A 6000-nucleotide genomic window follows, 5' to 3' on the forward strand; every position below is an offset into this window, starting at 1 on the left:
CAATGAGGTTTCACGCCACCTGGGAAGAAAAGCAGAGGCCAGCAGGGGCCATGCCAGCAGTGACGGCTTGGACTTGCCGCAGGGCTGTCAGTGACTTTGCGACCAGGAGCTCCCTGGTGAGCGGCCGGGCTGGTGCTGCCCGTCCCAGGGCCACCAGAGCACCGGTGGAGAAAGCCCTCCTCTGGCAGCGCATGGCTCAGCCCCGTTGCCCGGTCCTTTCCCGAACTGAGTCGCACCCCAAAAGCCGCCAGGTCCCCCCCTTTCCCCTCTCCCTGTAGGCTGCTCCAGAACCAGGTTGCTCTAACTGCAAGGCTGGAAATCTAGAGGAAGCTTCTTAAATATTTTTGTGGCCAATTTTATGGCAGTCTGTGCTTCAGCCAAGAGCTTCGACATCATCCAAATACCCAAAAATCGCTGCTCTTTGAATGGAGTTCATTTCTTCTTCTAGTTATGAAAGGCAACTCTTTCTTAGTTTGTGCTTAAAAAGAGCTTTGAAAAATAGTTCTGCTGTGAAGGTCTGGGCTCCCCTGCTTCAAAACCTCTCCAGGTCACAGAGCTGAGCTCTGGCCTCTGGCCTCCCTTTGGGTCATGCCTGCTGCCAAGCTGGGCTTTTTACCATGTCCTGCATCCCTCAGAGCGGGTGCATGAGGTCCCGGTTCACTTTCCTCCTCCGCAGACTGAAGTTTTCTAATAAAAAAGCAAGATCTTTTCAGAGCTTGTCTTCTGCCTGCGCCTCACAGCTGGTGGCCATCACCGCTGCTCCTGGCCGCTGTGCCCAGCTGTTGCACTGGTGGTCTCTGCCCACGGCTTCCCCCCACCAGCAGATCTAACCTGGGGCAGGAGGAAGCTGAACAGAGTGTAAGGATGATCTCTGGAGGTGTTCAGCCAGAGAATTGGGCTCTTCCTCACATTTCATAGGGTTTCTGCCTTCAAAAAACAATTTTTAGGCAATTTTGATGCTGTAGTCTGGAAATTGCAGGGATCAAGTGGTATGTATGGTACCTTAACTGTTGAAATCTAGCATCCAGGCATGTAGCAGAAGCTCCGTGAGCACTCATATCCATAGACCCAGCCTCAAACAGGCTAAAAAAAGGCCAAAATTTTCAGTTTCAAAATATTTCATCTTCTGAACCTGTCTACAGCCATTTGCCTTGATATGCCCATAGGACTCCTTTCTGGCAGCACAAGGTCTACAGGACAGCGACTGTCATCCCCAGACAGCCACACCAGTTCATCGCAGGGCAAGGGGATGCCACGGTGGCTGCGGTAGAGCCAGGGCTCACGGTGGGTCCAAGCACCCCGGGGTGCCGCAGTGTTCAGCCCTGGTCTCCTCCACCGTCTGCCAGCAAGCTAGACACCATTTTCTATTTTAAGACCTATCTGAAGATCCCGTGGTTTGGAGAGGCTTCTCCAGCCCAGTTTTGCAACAGCACATTCACCTGCCAGGCGGAGAGCAGTGTGTGTTTGGATGCTGCTGGTTTTAATAAGAAAATATTTGGGTAATGTTGTCATGAAGCAAGTCTCGGTAATGAACCCAACAGGCTGGTTTGGTTTTGGAGCGAGATACTTGAATGCACCAAGCTCTCGCCTGGGTCACTTACTAAAGGCGACCTGCAGGGCTTTCCTTGTCAGTGCTGGGTGTCGGGGCTGGGGCAGCACCCACGGACCCGCTTCGCTGTAACATCCCTCACTGGTTCTGGGGGCAGAAGTCCCACCCTTGTACTTCAAGGAGGGAGCATTAAAATAAATGTTATGCTTGAAACTGATAAAGGAAATACAGCTGATAGAAATAGTCAGTGCTGGAGAGATTCTCCAGAGAGCGAATTTTGGCCATGCAAGCCTTTGAGCTCTCCAGCAGCTGGCCAGGTGTGGGGAGCAGGTCTTGGAGAGGGAAGAGGGGCTATGCCAGGCTCTCATCCATGGCATCAGGATGAACCATCCCCAGGGCAGGGATGGTCCCCGGCCCCTTCTCCCTCTCTTGGAAGGCTGGGCTCAGCCCCCAGCCCCTGGGAAGCAGGGGGATCCCTGCCCACCTTCATGGCTTTGGTGGTTTGTTTCCAAACCCATCATTGTCTGCAAGCTGCTGGCATTTAAACTGATGTTCTGCAGTTCACCTTTAAAACAAAGCCCCAGCCTGTCTCATGGGAAGGGAATATCAAAGGGGGTTGGGTTTTTTCCTCTGTTTCCCCTTGCAAGCTCACTCTGTTCTGTTTGGCAGGCTGGCATGCCTGCAAATAAATAAATAAATAGAGCCACGCCATGGTGCAATGGTACAAACAGCAGAAAAACATAGTGAAATCAAAATACATCCTCCTGTTAAAGTACCTGGGGCCATCCCTGGGGCCACAACACGTGAGCGTGAGCACCCAGGTTAGGATTTGTTTTCACATGGGGACCTGCTCCACCCCATTGTTGCTCTGGCTGCACCATGAAATATCCTCCTGTGTTTTGCTGGACTCAGAGGGTTGGAGGTGCACCCCGATGAAATTCTACTGCAAGTGATTTTTTTAAGCAGGATTAACCAAGCCACTGTCCTTGAGCGAGGTCTTCTCAACAAAGAAAAATTGCCGTTAAGGGACTCAGGTCTTCCTGCAGCCCAGCTGGATGTGTGGAACTGTCTGGGTCTCCTGGGGTCCGTGACTGACCCAGTGACGCCAGGCACGCTCCAAGAACACCAGAGTGAGCATGGTGACAGCTCATGCGATCCAGTAAAAGGGACCTGGTGTCAGCTGGCACCTTTATTGGTGCTTTTTGCCCACTGGAAGAGATTCTCCAGCTACCCTCGACCCTCCACTATGCCCAGATACACCAGGTCCCTCTGAATTCAGCCAGCTGCAAGTTCAGTCCCTGACAAAACTCCTGCTTCATGTGGGAAAGCAGCAGCAGGGACCCGGAGAAGGAGCAGCCTGAAGACTCTTCCTGGGATTTTTGATTTTGTTTGGCTTGGGTTTGTCTTTCAGGAACCACAAACAAGTTAAGCTGCTTCTGTCTGCGGCTGGTGCTTGACTAACCTTGGCAGTGGCAGAGGCGGCCGGGGAGATGGCTCAGCCACAGCGGCTGGGTGGTGGGCATCCGCCAAAGTCCTCTGCTCTCCAGAGGTTTCTCAGGTGCTTTCACACATTGGAGAGGTCAGCGTCCCACAGAGACATGCAGGGCTGGGGAGGGTTTGCTGTGTCCTGCCTGCACTGAGCCAAGATTACATCTTGCCTTTCACAGGCTTATACACCACAGAAAAATAGTCTAAAAATCTAAACCGAGCGTCCCGGGAGTGGCGCTGGGAAGAGCATAACTGAGCACCGCTGCCATCCCACAGCACCAGCTCTCGCCACCGGTCTCCTCCCCACCCTGGCTGAGCCCTGGAGGAGCTGCTGGCTCTTCGGTGGGTTGAGCTGGTGTTTATACACAAACAGGCCTCCCCTGGCTTCTGCTCTTGCAATACCTCCAGCTCTTCCCGGCTCCTGGAGGGAGGCAGAGCAGCATTGCTGAAACACCTGGAGATCCGGCGAATGGCTCTTTGCACAACATGGAGCCTGGGCTGTATCAGTGTCCAGGCTCCGAACGAGTGCATTCCCCTCCCCAGGACTCAGCCCCGCTGGCTGCCAGCCCCATCGACCCCGCTTTGCCCAGGGACCACAACCCACTGTGGGCACAGCCCTCAAATCCCAGCCCTTAGCCACCATGATGCTCTTAACAAGCCCCAAAACAGCCCGTCCCAGCCAGCCCGCACGCTCGGGGCTCTGCAGCAGTGATGGGGGCCAGGTCTGCAGCCGCTTGCGTTCCAGCAGCTCCTTCCTCCCACACCTCAAGGCACACCAGGGATGCTAAAGCCACCATCCCCTCCGAAGCCCAGCAGCCTCCTGGGAGCACCAAGCCACCCTTCCCCTCTGGCTCACTGCACCCTGGGGTGCAGCAGGGGGCACGGGGGGGTCCTGCCAGAGCCTAGGTGTTGTGGGGACACAGCAAACACCCTGGCAGAGCGATCCCAACCCCTTGCGTGACCCCGAGCCCTTGGGACCAGGCAGAGCCTGTGCTGCGGATGAAGGACAGAGAGCCCTTCGGTACTGCTCGTGCTGGGGAGCAGGGGCACCCGCTGGGAGGGCTGCCTGGCCCAAATCGGCTCTAGCAGCTGGGTCCTGGCTCCAGGAACCCAAATCCCATATATTGCACGGGAGGGTGGGCACTGAAAAACTTCAGCAGTGACTGGAAACCCTGGAAACAGCCCAAACACCAGCTGGCCCTTAGGCCTTCTGCCAAGGTGATAAATCCGCCCCAACGCCAGCGCTGCAGCAGTGAGCGCTGGGAAGATGCTTGGTGAGCAGCAGCCACCATGCTGCTGGCTCTCCCCAGGGATCAGGACAAGTGGGAAGAGCGCGCCCCGGCCCTCAGAGCAACCCCGCACCACAGCAGCCCCCGGCTGCTTGCCGAGGGTGCGCGGGGATGCGGTACAGCCAGGACCAGGCTGGGAAAGGGGATGCCACACGAAGGCTGCGGGAGAGCTGGCGGCACCAAGCAGGATGCGGAGCAGCTTCCCCAAGCTGGAAGATGCTGCGTCCCCTCCTGCAGGCGTGCGGGAACAAGGTCAGGCCCAGCTGCCGCAGCCAGAGGATCACAGCCACCATGACGCAAGCTCCAAGAAGCCTGCGTGCTCAGCCGTGCCTCCTCGCAGCGCAGCTGCCGGGAGGAAAGGGTTAAGGAGCTGCCAGAGCGGGGAATGAGACCAGGGAATTCAGCTGCTGACGCAGGTAGGAGATCTGCAGGCGAAGCATCCCTGTACAGACACAGCAGCGTCACCTCACCCCTCGCTGGGCTGTGCTGCTTCAGAGCTCCCCCCGCAAGCAGGAGCAGCACGCGGGGGAGTGGGTGGCCGACTCGGCTCCACGGATGGAGCAGACCGGGGGCCCTTCTTGGGCTGCCACCCCACACGGTGCTGTCTGGGTCACCCAGCACCACCCCGGGGTGCCCACCCCTCTCCTTCCCACCACAAACACGGCCTGACCCAGCCCTTCTGCAAATTGCCGCTGGAAGGATGCTCCATGGCACCTGGATGCTCACTGGCATCACGGAGGTGTGGGGCAGAGCTGAGCCACAGCCCTGCCAGGACAGTGGGCACTGTGGGGCAGGCGATGAGGGTCTGCACATGCTGACCTTTCTGTTCTTGAAAAAGCTCTCATCGGCGGTTTGCGTAATAAAAAGGCTCAGAACAAGCAAGGCTGAGATCGGTGACACAGGAAGAAATGGCCACCTGAGACCTGGTGCTCGTGGGGCTGTTCCCCTGCGTGGGGTGGGATGGGGTGGGATCGGGGGGCCCACGGGACCCCGTCGCTTGGCTTCTCCTGGGCTTCACAGGCAACACATGTGAGGAAGAGGCAGGCAGTGCTTCTGCTGTGGCTGGCCAGGGGGAAGCAACGAGGGGAGGAGAGAGACCTGGGAGGGGATACAGCCCACAGAAAGCAGGGGGCAGAGAAGACACGGCCCCCAGGCCTGTGCAAACAGCTGGAGCGAGCCCTGAGCTTGCCAGAGCTGGGATGGCCCCCAAAAGCCCTCCGGGCATGGGGAGGTTCCCCAAAACAGGAGCTGTTTCCCTTGCAGGTGCATCACCGCTGGCTTATGGGTTCTGCTGCGCCGGAGGACAGGGCAGGGGCTGATGCGGGGCCGTGGACCTGGCGTTACCAGGGTGCCCAGTGCATCAGGCTCAGGGCTCCGGAGAGCAGAACCGAGCAAGGGCTGTTTGCACCAAGCTCCTGCCAAGGCCACGTGTGCTGCCCCTCCAGGAGCCAGCTGTGAAGTCAGGCCCGATGGAAATATAATGGGATAATCGATGGCCTATTGTTGCTGGGCTTAATTTAGCCGTTCAGGCAGGGAACGAACAGTGTGAATGTACGTAAGCAGAAGCCAAGGCAAGAGATGAATCAGCGCCGTGTCCTCTGTAGTGCAGGGGGGCTGAGTGGGCACAGGCAGCCGGTCTCACCTGCACCTGCCAGCCCCAGGGCCGCAGCCCCC

This window comes from Haliaeetus albicilla, chromosome 12, assembly GCF_947461875.1.
Source record: "Haliaeetus albicilla chromosome 12, bHalAlb1.1, whole genome shotgun sequence".
Classification (NCBI taxonomy): Eukaryota; Metazoa; Chordata; class Aves; order Accipitriformes; family Accipitridae; genus Haliaeetus; species Haliaeetus albicilla.